Below are 23,220 nucleotides of genomic sequence, written 5' to 3' on the forward strand. Positions count from 1 at the left end.
ATGTATGTAAAAAAATCTAGAGCACTGTGCTAGTAATGACTGCACCCAGGTGTGGAGGAATGGCAGACTCCCATGTAGTGCCGGAAACAAGAGATTATACAAAGGAATTGCCACAGAACATCGGTTGCACAACTGAGCGATATTGCAAGACAAATATTTCTCAACACAAGGACTCTGAGCACCGCACTAAACTGGAGACCACATTAAGTAATTATAGAAAGCGGAAAACCCGTGCCAGTCACAATTAACTTGAAAAGATTAAACAGAAAGCACAAGGACTTAATGACTCTCATTAAAACCACAATTAGTAAATACAGGTGCTCGAAAAACCTAGAAGCCCAACACTCTACAACATGCTGCAGAGCCTATGATAATAATGTATGGGTCTAAGTACTGAATGTAAAACTAGTCGTAGAGATTTGTATCGATAAATACGGACAGTGGGAGGAAGAAAATTAGAGTAATGCAGAAATAGATTGCAACAGACAGATAGAAATAGATAGATAAAAAAAGTTAGACCGACAGGCTAACACAGACAGATAGATACAGACAGATCAATATAAACAGACAGCCCAATAGAGAGACCAATACTAAATCATTTAGTGCTCGGTTAGTTTGCTTTGAGGGATGGATAGAAGAATTGCTGGGTAGTTTCAAACTAATTAGCAGCAATTAAAGAAATAAACAGCCTTTGTCAGAGAAGTTTCTGATGAGCCATTGGTGATAGCTGCAACCTTAGACCGTAGTGTAATAGTGTAACGCTTATTGGTCACTTTATTATGTGCCTCCTGTACCTAGTAAAGTGGCCCTAAGTATGTGTTCACCGTCTTCTGCTGCTGTAGCCCATCCACTTCAAAGTTTGACGTGAGATGCCTTTCTGCACACCTATGTTGTAAGCCTTGGTTATAGGAGTTGCTGTTGCCTTCCTGTCAGCTTGAACCAGTCTGGCCATTCTCCCCTGACCTCTCTCCTTAACAAGACATTTTCACCCACAGATCTGCTGCTCACTGGATGTCTTTTTGTTTCTGGCACCATTCTCTGTAAACTCAGGAGACTGTTAAGTGTGAAAATCCCAGGAGATCATCAGTTTCAAAGATACTCAAATCTCCCCATCAGACACCAATAATTATCTGTTGTGGAAATCACTAATACAGACATCCCACCCTGCAAAAACTCATTTCAGGGAGGTAGCATCAACAATTTGTGGGAAACTTCCGGGAGAGGTGGGATGTCTGCAATAGAGTGGCTCTTTAGCAGCTGGCCAGCTAGTTTAAATAACGTTAGCTATGCTAATGAACGAATGACACCTGTTAAACTCACCTCAACACGTCTTTTACTGTCTTAACCCACCATGGGCAATAGAAAAGTCACTGTTGCAAACAGTACAGCGAGCAACACTCTCATTATTTTGACCCCCATCAGGCAGGGGTACACTTTAGTGTAGTCTGAGGTGGCGTACGTTTTATATATTTTTTGGAACACTTTGCCATGGCGCGCTCTCGCTCGCGCTCTCTCGCTTTCTCTCTTGAGGTCGCTCGTGCGCTCTCACGTGCTCTCGGTTGCTTTCACTCTCGCTTGCGCGCTCTCTCTCTCTCTCTCTCTCTCTCTCTCTCTCTCTCTCTCTCTCTCTCTCTCTCTCTCTCTCTCTCTCTCTCTCGCTTGCTCCCAAAAAATTGATTTCCGTGATATTGTATTTAATTTGCGGGCATCAGGGAGCCGCTATTAATATGCGGGAGACTCCCAGAGCTTCTGGGAGAGGTGGGATGTCTGCTAATATCACATTTCTTTTCCCACTCTGATGTTTGGTCTGAACAACAACTGAAACTCTTGACCAGGTCTGCATGTTTTTATAGATTGAGTTGCTGCCACATGATTACATAATTAGATATTTTTATTAATGATCAGATATACAGGTGTACCTAATACAGATACCTAATAAATACTGAGTGTACATTGAATGCATTGAAATGGTGAAAGTTAAAAAGCAAGGCATTGAACTCTGAATTAGAAAATTCCAGAGAGCACTGAGTGGCGTAACTCACATAACATGCTGGAGGAACTCAGCAACTTGGGCACCATCTCTTCACCATCGAGGACATCTTCAACAGGTGATGTTTTGAAAAGGTGGCATCAATCATGAAGGACCTCACCCCCCCCCCCACTCCCACCACCCTCTTCTCATTACTACCATCAGAGAGGAGGTACAGGAGCCTGAAGACACGTATTCAATGTTTTGCTGATAGCTTCTTACCATTAGGTTTCTGAACATACCATGAACACTACTTTACTATTTTTGCTCTCTTTTGCATTTTTTAAAGTATATATTTTAATGCATATTTCTTATTGTAATTTACATAATATTTTTATATATTGCACTGTACTGCTGCAGCAAAACAACAAATTTCACGATGAGTCAGTGATATTAAACATAATCCTCATTTTGAAACCCCTGATATTTTGGACTGTTTCCCCTCCATAGATGCTGCCTGACGTGTTGAGTTCCTCCAGCATTTTTTGTGTGTTGCGTAAGATTTCCTGCATCAGCAGCATCTCTTGTATTTGAGCAAAATGTTGTCTATTTTTCCTCAGAAGACAAATCCTTTAAGTTGCGTATAAATTCGTGAGGGGCATCTGTTATGTCTTGTAGCTTGAAAACATTAAGCTAATTCAAAGGAAAACATGGAAGTCCAAAATGTGAGTCTAACTTCGTGTTTACTTTAAGTGAGGTGCGCACATACCAGATTAGCATGATGATGATGTATGCAATTTAAGTAAGTAAACATAAAACCCATAATGAATTATTTAAATGAACAAGAATGTTTAATCAAACAATATACATACAAGATTTCTCAAATATTACTGAAATATTAAATATACAACAGTATCTATAAAGGGGATGCATACAGTCTTTTTCCGGGAGAAAGGGAATCAAAAACTAGAGGGCAGAGGTTAAAGGTGAGAGGAAATAGTTTTAAATGGTACCTGAGGGCCCATGAATTCACACAGAGGGTGGATCTACCTGCAGAGGAAGTGGCTCTGGTGGGTACAATAACAGAGGTTCAGGCGTGTACTACGGTAGCATAGCAGTTAGCGAGACACGATTACAGCTCAGAGCCTTACAGAGTTTGGAGTTAAACCCTGGTGCCGCTTTGAAGCAGTTTGCATGTTCTGCCCATGAATTGTGTGCGTTTCCTGCAGGTGCTCTGCTGTCCTCCCACAATCCGAAGGCGTACCGATTAGTAGGTTAATTGATCAGTGTAGATTGACCTGACATTGGGCTAGTACTAATTAGGTGGGTTACTGGGCAGTGCAACTCGTTGGGCTGAAAGGGCCTGTTTTGTACTGTATCTCCAAATAAGTCATAAATAAAAAAAGTATTCACCTGCTCACCCCCTCCCGGAAGTTTTCATGTTTTATTGTTTTTAAGTTTCATGTTTTATCTCTACAAAGTGATGTTAATTACAAATATAAAACACAAAATAATGGATTTCAAAAGTATTCAACCCACCCTCCCCTCCCCGCCTTTAATATGACACACCAAATCATCACTGGTGCAGCCAATTAGTTTTTTGAAGTCTTGTAATCAGTTAAATGGAGATCACCTGTCTGCAGTCAATGTGTCAATTGATTGTAGTAAAACTACACCTGTATCTGGAAGGTCCAACTGCTGGTGAGTCAGTATCCTGACAAAAACTACACCATGAAAGTAAAAGACCACTCTAAGAAACTCTGCAAAATCATTATTGAAAAGCACAAGTCTGGAAATGGATACAAGAAAATTTCCAATTCACTGAATATCCTTTGGGGTTCAGTTGTCAATCACCAAGAAATGGAAAGAACATGGCACAGTTGTAAATCAGCCTAGAGCAGGCCATCCTCAAAAACCGAGTGACTGTGTAAGTAAGGAACTAGCGAGGGAGGCCACCAAGAGATCAATGACAACTCTGGAGGAGTTACGAGCTTCAGTGGCTGAGATGGAATAGACTAGAGAGACTGCGCATATAACTGTTGCCCGAGTGCTTCACCATTCACAGTTTTATAGGAGAGGGCAAAGAGAAAGACGCTATTGATAAAAAACCCACATGAAATCTCGGCTAGAGTTTGCCAGAAGGAATGTGGGAGACTCTGAAGTCAGCTGGATGAAGGTTCTATGGTCTGATGAAAACAAAATTGAGATTATGGGCCATCAGACTAAACACTATATTTGGTGTTAGCCAAACACTGCTCATCATCAAAAGCACACCGACCATATCGTGAAACGTAGTAGTGGCTGCATCATGCTGTGGGGATGCACTGTGAAGGTAGAGGATAAAATAAATGCAGCAAAATACAGGGAAATCCTGCAGGAAGACCTGATTCAGTCTGCAAGACAACCGTGACTTGGAAGAAGATTTGTTTTCCAGTAAGACAATGACCCCAAGCATAAAGCCAAAGCTTAAAAACAAGTCCTGATGAAGGATCTTAGCCCAAGGTCTTGACTGTACCCTTTTCCATAGATGCTGCATGGCCTTGCTGATTTCCTCCAGCATTTTGTGTGTTTTGCTCGATTTCCAGCATCTGCAGATTTTCTCTTGAAAGTTGATGTCCTGGAGTGGCCAAGTCATAGTCCGGACCTCAATCCAAAGGAGAAATTGTGGCTGGACTTGAAAAGGGCGCTTCACTCACAATCCCCATGCAATCTGACAGAACTTGAGCAGTTTTGTAAAGAAGAATGGAGGAAAATTGCAGGATGGTGCAAAGCTGATAGAGACCCATCCACACAGACTCAAGGCTGTAATTGCTGCCAAAACGACGACTCCTTTGCTTGTATCTTCAGAAACAGCTCTATTTCTATATTTAATATCTCTATTTTTCCCTTTCAGGGTTCTTTAGAAGACACTGATCCTGGAGTTACACGCTGACTACGGTTCTTTGTGGGAATGGGACCTACTCTCGGGGTTTCACGATTGGCCATTATTCAACATACCAAGGGCGTGGCCTAAGAGCTTCGTTCGCCTTTAGAGGTCCGAGATTTCGTGGCTCTGGAGACGGGCGGATCGAAGGTCAGTGTCACGGTAGGAGATTGGTGTGTCGTGGGAGTCTGAAGATCTACGGCTGTGTGCCCAGAGACCTGAGATCTTTGGGCACAGAGTTCAGAAAAAGCAACGCAACAGACTTTTAACATTGTAAATCAGTGAGTTGATTGTTATGTCTCCCCTCTCAATGTGAAATGGGGACGTCTCTTTCTCCCTTATTAGGGAGAGAGAGAGAGCCTCTGGTATGTCGAATACCGGGTGAAAGAGTAGTCTTTGAGGTACTGTAAGTCTATGTCTTTGCTGTTGATTTGCTGCATGCTTGAGCGCTCGGTGGTGGGTGCCGATGCTTTTTTTTGCTGGTGGGGGGAAGGGGGATCGTTGCTTGCTGCTGCTTATGCACAGGAGGGAGGGGAGCTGGGGGGACTTTGGGGTTCTAACATTTAAATGTCATTCATTCTTTGGGGCTCTTTTCTGTTTTTGTGGATGGTTGCAAAGAAAAAGCATTTCAGGATGTATATTGTATACATTTCTCTGACATTAAATGCACCTTTGAAAAGTGGATCTCCTAAGTACTGACTTGAAGGGGGTGAGTAATTATGCAATCAATTATTTTGTATTTAATAATTGTCATAAACTTAAAACAATTTGTAGAAATTTGTTTTCACTTTTGACATGAAAGAGTCCTTACTGTTGATCAGTGTCAAAAAAGCCAGATTAAATCCACTGTGATTCAGTGTTGTAAAACAATAAAATATGAAAACTTCCACGGGGTTGAATACTCTTTATAGACACTGTACGTACATACATACACACTGTCTACACAAATAAAACTTAAAAGACATTTGGACAGGTACAGGGATAGGAAAGGTTTAGAGAAATATGGGCCTAATTCAAGCAAATGGGGCAAGCTTAAAATGCTGAAGGAACTCAGCAGGTCATGCAGCACATGTAGAAATGAATAAACAGCTGATATTTCAGGGGTAAGGTCCTCTATCTCACTGTTCCTCTTTTGCACTATTTAAGACTCACTTTCAGGGACTCTTCATCTCATGTTCTTGATAATTATTGCTCATTTATTTATTATTTACAAGAGAAAATCTGCAGATGTGAAATCCAAGCAACGCATACTGATGCACTATCAATTACTCCAAAAAACTGGAAGTAGAGTAAATACTGAAAGGCTTTTATTAACAGTAAAATGGGACCTCATCCGTGCTGAGTATCTGCTCCTGGACTGAGGAGGAGGAGCAGGGGCACAATCGCCTTTATTCAGGGGTCTGTGGGAGGAGCCACAGGAGCAGTCAGCAGAAGGGCGTGTCCAGACAGGTAACCCAGTTACAACATATATATATGGTTTACCACACACACAAAATGCTGGAGGAACTCGCAGGCCAGGCAGTATCCATGGAAAAGAGTACAGGCGCCATTTTGGGCCGAGGCCTTTTGGCAGGACTAGGCCCGAAACGTCGACTGTACTCTTTTCCATAGGTACTGCCTGACCTGCTGAGTTCCTCCAGCATTTTGCGTGTGTTACTATTACTACTATTTCTTCTCTTAGTACTTGCACAGTTTGTTGTGTTCTGCATTCTGGTTGAACATTTCAGCTGGGCGGGTTTTCATTGATTCTGTTATTATTCTGTAGATTTGTTGAGAATGCCCGCAAGAAAATGAATCTAGGTTTGTATATGGTAACATATATGTACTTTGATAATAAATGTAATTTGAACTTTGAACTGTGTTTACTTTGAACTTTATTTTATTTTCTATTATGATATAGAGACAGTTTTAAAGTATTACACTGTATGCTGCCACAAATTTAACAACATAATTCAGTGGACATAAACTTGATTCTGATTCCAAGTCTGCATTGAAAATGATTGGCCGTGTCTTTCTGAAAACCTGCTTCCTTTTGTTAAAATGTTTTTGCTATGATGTGTGCAATAGGGGTGTCAGGTTCATAGACTACCTCATTAATCTAAGTCACACTGATGAACCTTTCTTCAGTGACATCTCAGACAACACAAACTGGCTTGAGTAAACAAACTGAAAGTTTCTTGGTGACTCAGGGGGGATAGAATATCAGTGACACATTACCTCACGGCCCTCCCAGGTCAGGGCTGCTTTGATTTTCCATCAGAATCCCCTGATTTTGGTATTGTTTCCAAAGTCGGACACTTACGGGGTGAAAAAGGGAAGTTTTATATTAGCACCATTTTGTTCTTAAATGTTTCTAGCATTTTCTAAAGGTGAGAGATTCTGCAGGGGCGGAGATCTTGAGCAGCACACACTAAATGCTGGAGGAACTCAGCAGGGCAGGCTACACTATGGTGGGGAATAAACAGGCAGCTCTTCGGACTGAGACCCTCTGTCAGAACTGGAAAGGAAGGGGGAAAATCCATAATAAGAGGGTAGGGGAAGAGAAAGGAGTACAAGTTAGCAGGCGATAGGTGAGACCAGGTGAGGGGAAAGGTGGGCAGGTGGGGGAAGGAGATGAAGTAAGAAGTTGACAGGTGGTGGGTGGGTGAGATAAAAAGCTAAAAAGAATAGTGGACCATGGAAGAAAGGGAAGGCGGGAGGACAGCAGAGAGTGTGAAATTCCTTACAGATGTTTTGACACACCAGGAGAGTGGTTTACCACCAAGCCTCTGCCTTTCATCTGAGGCCTTGTCTACTCTCTCAGGCAGATTTTTATTCTGAAGAGGTATTGAGGTGTTTCCTCCTTCACAGGTCTGGTTACTGAAAGGCCTGGATAGGGTGGAGGTGCAGAGGATGTTTCCATTAGTTGGAGAGCCCGGTATATGAGGGCACGCCCTCCGAATGAAGGGATGTCCCTTTAAAACTGAGATGAGCCTGAGGGTGGTGAATCTGTGGAATTTGTTACCACAGACAGTTGCGGAGACAAAATCATTGGATGTATTTAAGACAGAGATTATACAGTACTGTATAAAAGTCTTGGGTACATTTATATAGATGTGGTGCCTAAGACCGTTGCATGGTACCGCAAGCAGTGATTTTTTAATATTATATCCTGCTTGGGTTAATCTTGATTTGAAGCATACGGTGGAAAAACGTCCATCTCCATCCTCCCGTTATTTGCCCTTGAAACTGCAATATTTATAAGTCTTAAGTTTTTGTTAACATTGGTAAACATTTGGTAGATAGAGTACTGTGCAAAAGTCTTGGGTAGTCTAGCTATATATTGGTGCCTAAGACTTTTACGCAGTACTGTATGGCCTTGATTTGAAGAGTGGAATAGTTATTGGGGGGAGCGGGGAAGGTGGGAGAATGGGTTTGAGGAAATAATCTGCCGTGATTGAATAGCAAATTTGCTAATCCAGTTTCCCACATGATCCAGATCATTGATATAGATGACAAATAACAACAGACCCAGCACGTGTAATTGGCCTCCAGTCATAGAGCATACATCTACTAACGATCGGGCTTCTCCAAAGTTCAAAGTGAAATCCCGTGAAACCAATAACGAACGCAGTTTGATAGCTCATTCTAAATGCCAAGTGACTGAACCTTCTTGACAAGGGGACCTTATCGAAGGACTTGCTAAATTCATGGTAGACAACGTCCACTGCCTTTCCTGGTAATCTGCTTGAAAAACTCGAGGCTGGTTAGGCACAAAGCCATGTTGACTATCCATAATCAGTCCATGGCTATCAAAATAATTACACATCCAAACCCTTAGAATGCCTTCTGACTTTCCCAGTACTGATATCATGCTTGTGCCAGCCTATAACTTCATGGCTTTCTCTTAGAACCTTTCTCGAACAACATTTAGCTATCCCCCAGGTCCTTCAGCATCTCACCTGTGAAATTTAGGAGAGGTTTGGATCGGTACACGAGTGGGACAGATTTGTCTGAATGCAGGTATATGGGCTAGGCAGAAAAACAGGTCAGCATGGACTAGATGGGCTGAAGGGCCTTTCCGATCTCTAGTACTCTATGTGTAGGCTGAAGAGATTTAGTTTAATGTGACATCGTGTTTGGCACAGACATTGCTGACTGAAGGGCCTGTTTCTGAACTGTGCTTCGCCACGTAAGGTCTTTGATGCTGTAGTGGAAGTCACAGGAGGACAGGGGCGCATCAGTTGCTGGCCAAAACCAATTAATTTTGAAAGGGACAGGAGAGGCTCTATGTTGGTAAATTGGAAGATCCTCCTTGGCTGTTTGTCTCGGGGAGATAAAGCAGAATCGAGCAACTGCAAAAATCTCTTGACAGGTGGTTGACTGACTGAGCAGGTAATCTTTCCTGGCAGGGCCAGGCCTTTGAAGATGTTTACCTCGGCTACAAACTCACATTAGTCACTGTCACCGTATCAGCTGAGGTGCGAGGAAGGAATGAAAGAAAACTCTTCTTTCAGGGGAGAATAAAAGCCAAAAAGCTGGGCTTCAGAGACAGAAGAGACTCTGCAGCAGCTGTAAGTCCAGAGCAACAGAGACAAAATGCTGCAGGGACTCGGCGGGTCATGAACAAACAGGTGAGATTTTATGCTGAGACACTTCATTAGGACACAGGAGGATCCTGATAAAGGGTCTCGGCCTGAAATGTTGACTGTCTATTATTTGGCATAGGTGACAGTGGGCTTCAAGTTGAACTGACCAGGAGACGTGTTCATCTACATTTTATTTAGAGATACTGGGTGGAATAGGCCTTTCTGACCCTTTGAGCTACACTGCCAGCAACCCCAACTTATCCCTAGCCTAATCACAGGACCATTTACAATGACCAATTAACCTACTAACCGGTGCGTCTTTGGAATGTGGGAGGAAACCGGAGCACCTGGCGGAAACCCACATCCAGATTGAAAAGCCACCTCTGGAGGTGTTGATTTAGTCATAGTCATAGTCATACTTTATTGATCCTGGGGGAAATTGGTTTTTGTTACAGTTGCACCATAAATAATAAATGGTAATAGAACCATAAATAGTTAAATAGTAATATGTAAATTATGCCAGTAAATTATGAAATAAGTCCAGGACCAGCCTATTGGCTCAGGGTGTCTGACCCTCCAAGGGAGGAGTTGTAAAGTTTGATGGCCACAGGCAGGAATGACTTCCTATGATGCTCTGTGCTGCATCTCAGTGGAATGAGTCTCTGGCTGAATGTACTCCTGTGCCCAACCAGTACATTATGTAGTGGATGGGAGACATTGACCAAGATAGCATGCAACTTAGACAGCATCCTCTTTTCAGACACCACCGTGAGAGAGTCCAGTTCCATCCCCACAACATCACTGGCCTTACGATTGAGTTTGTTGATTCTGTTGGTGTCTGCTACCCTCAGCCTGCTGCCCCAGCACACAACAGCAAACATGATAGCACTGGCCACCACAGACTCGTAGAACATCCTCAGCATCGTCTGGTAGATGTTAAAGGACCTCAGTCTCCTCAGGAAATAGAGATGGCTCTGTCCCTTCTTGTAGACAGCCTCAGTGTTCTTTGACCAGTCCCATTTAAGGTCTGAAAGAGCAGATATCTATGATTATGATTACAAGGACACACAATCCCCTTTTATTGTCATTTAGTAATGCATGCATTAAGAAATGATAAAATGTTTTTCCAGAATGATATCATGAAAACACATGACAAACCGACTTAAAAACTAACAAAACCCGCATAATTATAACATATAGTTACAACAGTGCAAAGCAATACCGTAATTTGATAAGATCAGACCATGGGCACGGTAAAAAGTCTCAAAGTCTCTCGAAAATCCCATCATCTCACGCAGACGGTAAACCTCCAGCGCCGCCAACCTGCCGATGCAGCATCTTGGAAGCACCCAACCACAGTCCGACTTCGAGTCCGTCCGAAAACTCCGAGCCTCCGACCAGCTTTCTGACACTGAGCACCAAGCATCATCTTTGCCGAGTGCTTCGACCCTGGCCCTGGCAACAGGCAATAGGCAAAGCCGAAGATTTGGGGCCTTCCCCTCCGGAGATTCTCGATTGCACAGTAGCAGTGGCAGCGAAGCAGGCATTTCAGAAGTTTCTCCAGATGTTCCTCCATGCTTCTCACGGCTGTCTCCATCAAGTCCGGATTGTGCACGGTATCCTACTTCACAGATACGATATTCATTCGGAACAGCCGCGTGCGCTGCGTCACGTCGCCATCTTCTCCTCCCTCCTCCTTACAGAAAGAAAGAAAGAAGACTGCATTATCACTTCATTCCAATCTCTCAAGGATTCTCTGAAGCAACCGATGAACATCTAAAGAAATGAACAACCCTCAGGAGAAACCCAGTAGGGTGAGGTGTCATCTGTTGGGGGGCAAAATATCTGTCAACCTTTTGGGCTGAAACCCCGCATCAGGGAACAGCTAACTTCATTTTGAAGTGCAGTCACTGTCATGTAACTGGGAGAGCAGAGCAGCTGCTGTGGAACGGAGGGTGGCACGGAGTGTAGTGGCTAGCGAAACGCTTTACAGCGCCAGCTGCAGGGTCAGGGTTCGATTCCCGCCGCTGTCTGTAAGGAGCTTCTACGTCCACCCTGCGACCGCGCCGGTTTCCTCCAGGTGCTGCGGTTTCCTCCCACAGTCCAAAGAAGTACGGGTTGGGGTTAATGAGTTGTGGGCGTGCTACGTCAACATACAAGTGAAAAATAAGTTTAAAATGTTTCCTATACTGGGGAAGTCTAGGATCAGAGGGCACATTCATTTAGACCATACATGAGGAGAAATTTCTTTAGCCAGAGGGTGGTGAATTTGTGGAATTCATTGCCACACAGATGGCTGTGGAGGCTAAGTCACTGGGTATATTTAAAGCAGGGGGTTGATAGTTCTTGATTTGATAGGGCGCTAAATGTTACAGGGAGAAGGCGGGTGAATGGGGTTGAGGGGGATGATAAGTCAGCCATGATGGAGTGGCAGAACAGTCTCTGTGCCTAATCCATGCCAACCATCGAGCACCCATTTTCACTAGGCCTACACTAATCCCATTATATTCTCCCTATAGTCCCATCAACTCTGCCCTAATTCTAACACAGCTTGGCCGGAACCCTTTAATTCTATTATGTTTTCAAGATCAATGGCCAATTTATGATGTTAGTTGTGAGAGTGATTGGTACCTTGAATAGGGTGGCAGAGTTGGTGGTGCAGACATCTATGACAGAGGGATTTAGAAGCTCTTAGTTTGGCACATGAATATATAGAGATGGAGGGATATGGACACAAACACAAGAGATTCTGCAGATGCTGCAAATCCAGAGTAACAGACACGAAATGCTGGAGGAACTCAGCAGGTCAGGCAGCGTCTATGGAAATGAATAAACAGTCAATGTTTTGGTTTGATACAGACATAGTGTAAGCAGAAGGGTTTAATTAGGCTTTTACTTACCAATTTTATTAGCTCAACCATTGTGGGCTGAAGTACTGTTCTGTGTTCTACTGGTGCAGTTGGCAGCTAACAGACTGAGTTGACTCCAACCTCTAGGGGTGGGATGTTAACAACCCAGGAAGTGCCCTCTTCTAATTAGGGAGCAGGTACAGGAGCCTGAAGACCTACGCACATTTTACTACTTACCTCCACTATTAGGTTTCTGAACAGACAATGAACCCGTGTACACTACCTCACTATTTTTGCTCTTTTCCTGCACTACTTAATTAATATAATATAATTATATACATATATATTTAACATGTATTATTTACATTTATTATTATACTGTGCAAAAATCTTAGGCATATATATATATACACAAACATATATATATACTAGGGTGCTTGACTTTTGCACAGTATACATAGTACATAAAATTAAATGCAGTGCAATACATAAATATTACTATAAATTACAGTAAGATATATTTTTATTGTAATTTATAGTACATTTTATGTATTGCCCTGTACTGCTGCCACAAATCAACATATTTCACAACATATGCCAGTGATAATAAACCTGATTCTGATTCTGAAATTTGGAATGTAGGACCAATACAACTTGACCTTAGCCATCTCTTGAAAGAATCCAGAGTACAGGCCTGTTTAATGTGTTTATAGTTGACTTGAGTGACATGCTAAAAGGGCTCCCGCACCAAAGAGTGCAGTCCGCTCAAAAAAAAAATCTCCGAGAGAGACCCACAGGGGGATTTGTGTCACGTATCAGTGGGAGACAATTACCATCAGATGCTGGCTTTGATCTACTTGTTTAAGATCTCTCCCTCTGGCAAGTACTTTGAGTTATGGTTGAACTCAGTAGAGGAATCTATGTGAAATGCTGGCAAGCAGGTTTTACCAGTGTTTGGTCAGACAGTCAACCTTTTTACATCCATCAAAGCCCACTTGATCTTGTCAACCAACCGAAACATCCCATAATTAATCGTGAGAAGCCAGTGTTGTGGCATGAGATTCTAGTTAAATGTACACGGCTCCCTTGTCACAACACGTTTTGTTCGATCAGCTCTCCGCCAGAGACAGAAGACCCTGTTGACGGAAAGCAGAGCACCATGCCAAACTTTAGCTCGTGTTTACCCACAAGAAAGGGGCTCTTTGACCTCTGATTTGATTCGTGTTATCTGGAGACCAGAGTCAGAAGGTTCCGAAGACTTCACTTGTCTGGCGTGGGATTCGCACGAGCACACACACACACACACACACACACACACGCAACAGGTAGTGCTGCTGTCTCACAGCTCCAGCAACCCAAGTTGGATCCTGAGCTCTGGTGCTACACACATGGAATTTGTGTGCTCTTTCTGCAACCGCGCTGGTTCTCCACCAGGACCTCCAGTTTCTCCCACAAAGACTGGCGGGTTGGTGGGTTAACAGGTTGTTGAGATGGTCATAAAGAAGTACAGCGTAGAGACGAGCTCTTTCGCCCATCTAGTCCATGACAAACTACTTAAACTGCCTACTCCCATTGACCTGCACCTGGACCATAGCTCTCCATACCCCTACCATCCATTTACCTATCCAAACTTCTCCTAAACATTGAAATCAAGCTCGCATGCACCACCTGCGCTGGCAGCTTGTTCCACATTCTTACAATCCTCTGAGTGATGAAGTTTCCCCTCATGTTCCCCTTAAACTTTTCACCCTTAGCCACGACATCTAATTGTAGTTCCACCCAACTTCAGTGGAAAAAGCCTGCTTGCTTTTGCCCTATCTATACCCCTCATAATTTCATACACCTATATCAAATCTCCTGTCAATCTTCTGCATTCCAAGAAATAAAGTCCTAACTTACTCAATTTTTCCTCATAACCCAGGTCCTCCAGTCCTGGTAACATCCTTGTAGATACGTTGGAATGGAAAGATATGGATGATAAACAGGAAGGGAACACTCAGAGAGGGGTCACATTTAAATCCATCAAATATTGATAGGCCTACGCTATTGTAATGTGTAGTTATTTGAGTTACTGTTGTCTTCCTGTCAACGTGAACAAGTCTGACCATTCTACTCTGATCTCTCTCGTTAACAAGGCATTTTTGCCCAATGGATGTTTTTTTTTGCTCCATTCTCTGTAAACTCTAGAAACCACTGTGTGTAAAAATCCCAGGAGATTAGCAGTTTCTGAGATACTCAAACCATTCTGCCTGCCACCAGCAATTGTTCAATGGACAATGTCCTTTAGATCACATTTCTTCCCCATTCTGATGTTTGGTCTGAACAGCAACTGAACCCCCTGACCATGTCTGCCTGCTTTTATGCATTGAGCTGCTCCCACAGGATTGGCTGGTTAGATATATGCATTAACATGCAGGTGTGCAGTTGTACCTTATAACATGGCGTGTAAAACGTAAAAATAAAAGAAAGTCTTGCATTAATAGAAAACATTTCACATCTGTTTACTTCCTTCCAGAAATGCTGCCTGATTAGCTGAGTTCCTATTGTATTCTCTGTATGTTGTTCAAGATTTCTGCAGAATCTTTTGCGTTTATGAGAGACAGAAAGGCCACCTTCTCTCCATCCACAAAAAAGAGAAAATGCTGTGGCCAACCATTTTAATTCCACTTCCCATTCTCATTCTCACATGTCTGCTCATGGCCCCCTCTACTGAGGAGCAACACCTCATATTTTGTCTGGTTGGCCTCCAACCTGATGGCATGAACATCGATTTCTCCAACTGCTGGTAATTTTTTCCCTTCCCCTTTCTTCTCTTTTCCACTCTGTATTCTGGCTACCCTCTTCTCCTCACCTGCCTATCACGTCTCTCTCATGCTCCTCCTCCTTCCCATTCTCTCACGGCCCACTCTCCTCTCCCAACAGATTCCTGCAGGATGCTACACATCCCAGCACGGCAACTGCACAGCACGTGACCACAATAACCGCAGAGAGTTGTGGACACAGCTCAGCACATCATGGAGACCAGCCTCCCTCTATGGAGCTGGTCTATACTTCTCACTGCCTCAGTAAAGCAGCCAGCATAATCGAAGTCACCACCCTCTCCGGACAGTCTCTCTTCCCCCCCAACTCCTGCGACACTGCCGGTGCCAAACTGTATGGGTCTCTGCTATTCCTTTAGGTTTATCAGCTGATTGGAGAGGATGTGAGTCTGCTGCATGGACAACAGCCTGCTCTCCATAGAGTACTATCCTGACTTGTGTCCTGGCTTGGTATCACATGGACAGCTAGGACACATCATTCATGGTGACCCTAACCAACGGAGGACCTCATCAAAGGTCCCCTTGTGCAACAAGGTGTACTTTAGACATAAGAACATAAGAAATAGGAGCAGGAGTAGGCCATCCGGCCCATCGAGCCTGCCCTGCCATTCAATAACATCATGACTGATCTGTCCATAAACTCAGCTCCATCTACCTGCCTTTTCCCCATAACCCTTAATTCCTCCACTATGTAAAAACCTATCTAACTGTGTCTTAAATATATTTAGTGAAGAAGCCTCAACTGCTTCCCTGGGCAGAGAATTCCACAGATTCACCATTCTGTGGGAAAAACAGTTTCTCCTCATCTCCATCCTAAATCTTCTCCCCTGAATCTTGAGGCAACCTCACAGTCTGCCTCATTACGTGCCTGCAGTGTACTTTTTCTGTAACTGTAACACTTTATTCTGGATTCTGTTATTGCTTTTCCTTTGAATTACCTCAATGTAATGACATGACAAAATGCTTCATATGTTTGGCATGCAGAACAAAGTTTTTCACTGTTCCTCTGTAATTAAAGTTCAAAGTAATTTTATTATCTAAGTACATGTATGTCACCATATATAACTCTGAGATTCATTTTCTTGCCAGCGTATTCAATAAATCCATAAAATAATAATCAAAACAGGTGGGGCAAGTGAAGTTGAGTGAAGTTATCCCCTTTGGTTCAAGAGCCTGATGGATGAGGGGTAATAACTCAACAATATTAAATAAATTTACCAAAAGACAACGTTGGAGGAGTTGAACCTCTGCCTCGCCTGAAAGGGCTGTTTAGGCCCCTGTGTGGTGGTGAGGGAGGAAGTGTAGGCTCAGATGTTACACCTCCTACAGACGCCGGGAGGTGCCTGGGGAAGGGGAGGGGTGAATGATATTTCTCTGGAATATGTCTGAACTATTTCTCAGAACTTAGGAACATGGAAGAATGCAGCACAGGAAGAGCCCCTTTGGCCCAGTGTTGTGCTGAAATAATTAAAGCAATAGCTAAAAAGCTTAAACTAAACCTATTCCTTCTGCCTACACAATGACTATATCCCTCCATTCTCTACTCATTCATGTACCTATCCAAGACCTTCTTAAGCATCTTCATCATACCTGACTCCCACACCGCTCCTGGCACCGACCACTCTCCATGTTAAAAAAAATTGCCCTGCATGTCTTCTTTGACCTTACCCACTCTCACCTTAAATGCATGTTCTCTAGTATTCAATACTTCAACCCGAGGAGGAAGATATTGTCTGTCTACTTCATCTTCATAATCTTATAAACTTCTACCAGGTCTCCCAGATGCAAGAAATTCCACAAATACTAAGTATCTCCCACAAAATGCTGGAGGAACTCAGCAGGCCACACGGCATCTATGGAGATAGATTGCTGATAAATATCCCCAAAGATGCTGCCTGACCTGCTGAGTTCCTTCAGCATCCTGAGTGAGTTACTTTCTTCCCCACTCCCCACCTCCCGCCCACCCGAGGCACATCTTGATGGACATCCATGCTGAAATTTTGCATTAACTAGAGATAAAGGGAACATTTTCATCCCTGGTTACCATCAATGAGGAATGTGTCTGATCATCATCTCTTTGGAAGAATTACAGGTATGATGCCTCCCCCACCTTTTCCACTATACTATGTGGATGTGTGTCACTCAAGTAAAGTTCGGGACTGGGAATGGAGGGTAGGGGGTTGTGGGACAGGTTGCAAAGCTCAGTTTATCACAATCCCGAGCAAAGGTTTAACCTTTTACACCCCCATGAAACATAGGAGCAGAATTGGCCCATTGAGACTGCTCCACCATTCTATCATGGCTAATTTATTATCCCTCTCAACCCCATTCTCCTGCCCTCTCCCCATAACCTTTGATACCCTGACTAACCAAGAACCTATCAACCTCATCCTTAAATACAACCAATGATTCAGCACTCTTTGGCTAAATAAATTTCTGCACATCTCCATTCTAAAAGGCTGCCCTTCGATTGGACCATAAGACCATAAGATATAGGAGCAGAATTAGGTTATTCAGCCCATTGAGTCTGCGCCACCATTTCATCATGGCTGATCCCAGATCTCATTCAACCCCATGCACCTCCCTTCTCATCGTATCCCTTGATATCCTGACCAGTCAGGAAATGATCAACTTCCACTTTAAATATACCCATGGACTTGGCCTCCACTACGGTCCGTGGCAGAGCATTCCACAGATTCACCACTCTTTGGCTAAAAAAGTTCCTTCTTACTTCTGTTCTAAAAGACCGCCCCCTCAATTTTGAGGCTGTGTCCTCTAGTTCTGGATACCCACATTAGAGGGAATATTCTCTCCACATCCACATTATCTCGTCCTTTCAACATTTGGTAGGTTTCAATGAGATCCCCACGCATTCTTCTAAATTCCAGTGAGTACAGCCCCAAAGTTGGCAAATACTCCTCATATGTTAACCCCTTCACTCCTGGAATCATCCTCATGAGCCTCCTCTGGACTCTCTCCAATGACAATACATCCTTTCTGAGATAAGGGGCCCAAAGCTGTTGACAATACTTCAAGTATGGCCTGACTAGTGTCTTATAAAGCTTCGGTATTATCTCCTTGTTTTTATATTCTATTCTCCTTGAAATAAATGCCAACATTGCATTTGCCTTCTTTACCACAGACTCAACCTGTGGATTAACCTCTTGAGAGTCTTGCATGAGGACTCCCTAGTCCGTTTGCACCTCTGATGTAAGAATTTTCTCCCCATTTAAATAATAGTCTACACTATTGTTCCTTCTGCCAAAATGCATTATCATACATTTCACAACGCTGTATTCCATCTGCCACTTTTTCCCCTTCTTCCAGTTTGTCTAAGTCCTGTTACAGTCGTATTGCTTCCTCAGCACTACCTACTCCTCCACCTATCTTCATATCATTGGTAAACATTGCCACAAAGCCATCAATTCCACTATCTAAATCATTGATAAGCAATATGAAAAGTAGTGGTCCCTATACTGACCCCTGAGGAACACCACCAGAAAAGGCTCTATTTATTCTCACTTGTTGCCTCCTGCCTGTCAGCCATTCTGATATCCATGCCTGTATATTTCCTGTAATACCATAGGATTTTATCTTGTTAAGCAGCCTCATGTGAGGCACCTCATCAAATGCCTTCTGAAAATCTTAAGTAAATGACATCCACTGCCTTTCCTTTTTCCACCCTGTTCGTTACTTCCTTGAAGAATTCTTACAGATTTGTCAGGCAATATTTCTCTTCACAGAAACCATGCTGACTTTGACTCTTTTTTATCATTATTTTCCAAGTACTTCATCCGTAGCAATGGATTCCAACACTTTCCCAATCACTGAGATTAGGCTAACTGGCCTATAATTTTCTCCCATTTTGTCTTCCTCCCTTATTAAAGAGTGGAGTGAAATTTGCAATCTTCCAGTCCTCTGGGACCATGTCAGAATCAAGTGATTCTTGACAGATTATGACCATGTATTCTGTCACTAGACTCTCCCACTATTGGAAGCATCCTCTACACGTCCAGCCTGTCTAGGCCTTTCGATGCAAGATGGCGCCAGCAGCCAACATGACTGACCATGACATTCTGCAAGCAGTTCAAGAAGCTACTTCTTCTCCGTGTTCTTTTAAATATACATTTACTACTAACCTGAGTGTGATTGGAGCCTGTAATTTGTATTTTGATACTGTGTTTTTGGACCGACTGAGTAATCTGGTGCTTTTGCTGACTCTGAAAGGATTCGGTGTGATTGGGGACGGAACGTGCCTAATGGTGGAGCAGAAACCCACGATCGGCTCCAGTCTTCGACCAACTCGCCCATTAAACACAAGCAAGATTGAAATCAACGAGGGTGAGAGCGGAGGGCAAGTGGGTGTTCAGCTCCATCTGGATTTTGAATCTCTGCCTGTGTTTGACCGGTCTCCCTCTCCCTCTCACTCGCTGCTGCCAGAGGAAGGCGCAGTGGGTGTTTGACGGGGTTCCATAGTTCTTCTATATCTGTGGGAAGATGATTCTCAGGATTGTATACTCCTTACGTACTTTGATGATAGATGCACTTTGAATTTTTGAATCAATATTCAGTAGGTTTCAATGAGATTTCAAAACTCATGTTCGAGCCCACAGAGCTCCATGGTCATAGACACAAGAAGTACTGTAGATGCTGGAAATCCACAGTAACATGCACAATATGCTGGAGGAAATCCGCAGGTCAAATCGCACCTATCGTTGGGAATAAATAGTCAACGTTTCAGGCAGAGACCCTTCATCAGGACTAGACCAAGCTCCATAGTCAGATTCCTACCCTCAGTTGTGCATCATTCCATACATAAATCTCAGCAATAGCCAACAAACCCCTGAATTACATTCTTAACTGTCTTCTGCATATACATTTCTCTAACACCTTGATTAGATTCTAAATTGCAACTCATGGCAGAAAACCCGTTACTCTATATGTAAACCCATCTGGACCCCTCAGGATTGTAACTCGTCTGTTTATGTACAAACCTCCTGTACCCTTTGATTACATTCCAACCTGTCAATCACTCCTGAATATATTTTCACTCTTCAGGAGCACCTTTGCTCCATCCATCACAACAGGCACGACTTCCCTGTAATGAACTCTTCGGGTCTGTGTGGGGCGCCAGAGAGCATTGGGCCCCAAGGTTCTTAAGAGCACCTGTATTGGTTAATTGTTGTTTAATATGGGTCTTTAATTCTTTAGTGGTCCTTGTGTTTTTTTTGAGTGACTTGCTCTTTGTAAAGCGGTCTCCGGTTTCCTGTTTAAACTTGTTAAGTCTATTTTGATAGGCTTGCAGATTCCGTATAACTTGTACTATTTAAGCGGACGCCTAATTAGTGCTAATCGTGGGGTCCTAGTTTTGAGAATGTTACATCTTGAACTGCTGAGCCATTGATTTTCTTTTGGAATTTTTATGAATAAACTCTTGTCTCTGTCTCTAAATTGGAGTCTGTCTTTCCTCTGCATCTGGGCTTTGATATTGCCAATGCACATTGTGACATTCCCAGTGGCCACCCCGTTTTATTTTAATTTCCCATTCCCATTCTGACATTTTGGTCAGTGGCCTCCTCTATTGCCACTCAGGCTGGAGGAGCAGTACCTCATATTCCCTCTGGGCAGCTTCCATGCTAACAGCATCCACATCAGTTTCTCTTGCTTACGGTAATTTCTCCCCTCCCATTTCTCTCTTTTAAAAATCTTTTTATTAATAATTATTATTGAAGATCAACAAAAATACATATGGATCAAGTCCATACGTCAATATGTACAATGAAGAATTAAGTTACCAAATAACTGATTAACAAAGCTAAACAATATATCAATAATAATAAGAAAAAATAGTGTTAAGAATATTTTTTGAAAGGAAAAAAAGGGAAAAAACCCCTACTAACTAAAACAAAAAAAACCCTACTAACTCAAAAATAAAAACCAAAAAAAACCCCATTGGTAGCACAACCCTGGAGCTATACGCCGTACAAGATTTCATAAAACAAAAACATCAATCCGCCAACTCAAATCCATTTAAACAAAATTCAGAAGGAAACCATCTTAATTAACTCAGATCAGGTGATAGTAGTGGGCAAATGAACCCCACCTTTTCTCAAAATCAAATTGAGGATCAAAAGTTCAACTTCCAATTTTCTCCAAACTAAGACATAGCATCACCTGAGGGAACCATTGTATCAAAGTGGGAGCAGAGCCAGCTTTCCATTTCAATAAAATAGCCCTTCTGGCCAATAATGTAACACATGTTGGTCTGATCTAGAAATACCATGAATATATTGAGGGATTATACTGAACAAAACCGTCTACTTATTAGGTTGTAAATTAATTTTTTAAACTTCAGAAATTGTAGAGAAAATAGATTTCCAAAAATGTTTCAATACAGAACACGACCAAAACATACGAGTCAATGTAGCTGTCTCGGTTTTACATCTATCACCCTGACTATCAACATTAGGAAACATTTTAGACAGTCTCTCCTTTGTCAAATAGTAATGATGTACAATTTTAAACTGAATTAAAGAGTGACTGGCACAGATTGAAAAAGAGTTAACCAACTTCAAAATTCGCAACCAATCCTCTGTTATCAAGGTCATGTTACGCTCTCTTTCCCAATCTTGCTTAATCTTAAGTGAAGGGTAATTGTGCTGTTGTAACAGTAAATTATAAATTTTCTCTCTTTTTAAATACCCGTTCCGGCCCCCTCTCACCTGTTTCCTTCTCCTCATCTGCCCAACACCTCACCCTGATGTTCCTCCTCTTTCCCTTTCTCCTGTGGCCCACTCTCCTCGCCTATCAGATTCCTTCTTCTTCAGCCCTGTCACCTTCCAGCATTTTACTTCATCCCACCTCACTCACCCACCCAACTTGCCCCTCACCTGGTCTCAGTATCAGAATCATAGAAAAGTACAGCACAGAAACAGGCCTTTCAGCCCATCTAGTCCATGCCAAACTATTTAAACTACCTACTCCATCGACCTGCTCTCGGACCAGAGCCCTCCACAACTCTTCAATCCATGTATCTATCCAAACTTCTCTTAAACTTTGAAATCGAGCTCGCATCCACCACTTGCGCTGGCAGCTCATTCCACACTCTCACCACCCTCCGAGTGAAGAAGTTTCCACTTAAGTATTTCACATTTCACTCTTAACCTATGATCCCTAGTTGTAGTTCCACCCAACCTCAGTGGAAAAAGCCTGCTTGCATGTATCCTAACTATATCCCTCATAATTTTGTTCACCACTATGAAATCTCCTCTCAATCTTCTACGTTCAACGATTACCCATCAGCTTGTACTCCTTCTCCTTCCCCCACCTTCATATTCTGGCTTCTGTCCCTTCATGTTTGCACCGTAACTGTATGAGTGATTGGTCAGGCCGCACTTGGAGTACTGTGTACAGTTTTGATCACCGTTAGGTTTCCTAAGGTTGTCATAGCCAGGGTGGTAGTGGGGATCAGCTCCCACTACCTATAAAGTGTTCCATATGGTGTGCAACTCTAACAGCCTCTAACAACCAAGTCCAAATCTTGGTCTTCACTAGGCCCGGTGGAACTGTTTCTACTGACAAGAGAAGGGGCAAAGGCGGACCACTGGCGCCTCAAAACCAGTTGCTTCGGGCAGGTGGGGCTCATCAGCCTTCGACGGCAGCCCGCCTAGGAGAAGGAAAACTCTGAGTTTAAATCTCTGCTGCCTTGCAGCCATATCCACTCATGGGAAGGTTTTGGGAATAAAACCCGAGGAAGAAATCCAGAGCCGGGTTTCCTAAGGCATGTTGTGTACAACTTCACTCTGGCAACCTCTATGACGACACTGGTGCCAAGCTGTATTGGCGCTTGCCCATCCCTTGGACAACATCAGTGATGTGGAAAGGGGGAACCCGCTGCATGGGCAACAGCAGGTTCTTCAGATCTTCCCACCCAGGCTTGCGTCCTGGATAGGACACAGTCCACCGGAGGCACAAACCCATGATCCCCTGGGATCGATGGCTGCCTGTGATTATAGGAAAAATGTGCTTAAAACGGAAAAGTGGACAGAAAAGATTTACAAGAATGCAATCAGGACTGGAAGGCCTGAGTTAT

This window comes from Mobula hypostoma, chromosome 4 (genome assembly GCF_963921235.1).
Source record: "Mobula hypostoma chromosome 4, sMobHyp1.1, whole genome shotgun sequence".
Classification (NCBI taxonomy): domain Eukaryota; kingdom Metazoa; phylum Chordata; class Chondrichthyes; order Myliobatiformes; family Myliobatidae; genus Mobula; species Mobula hypostoma.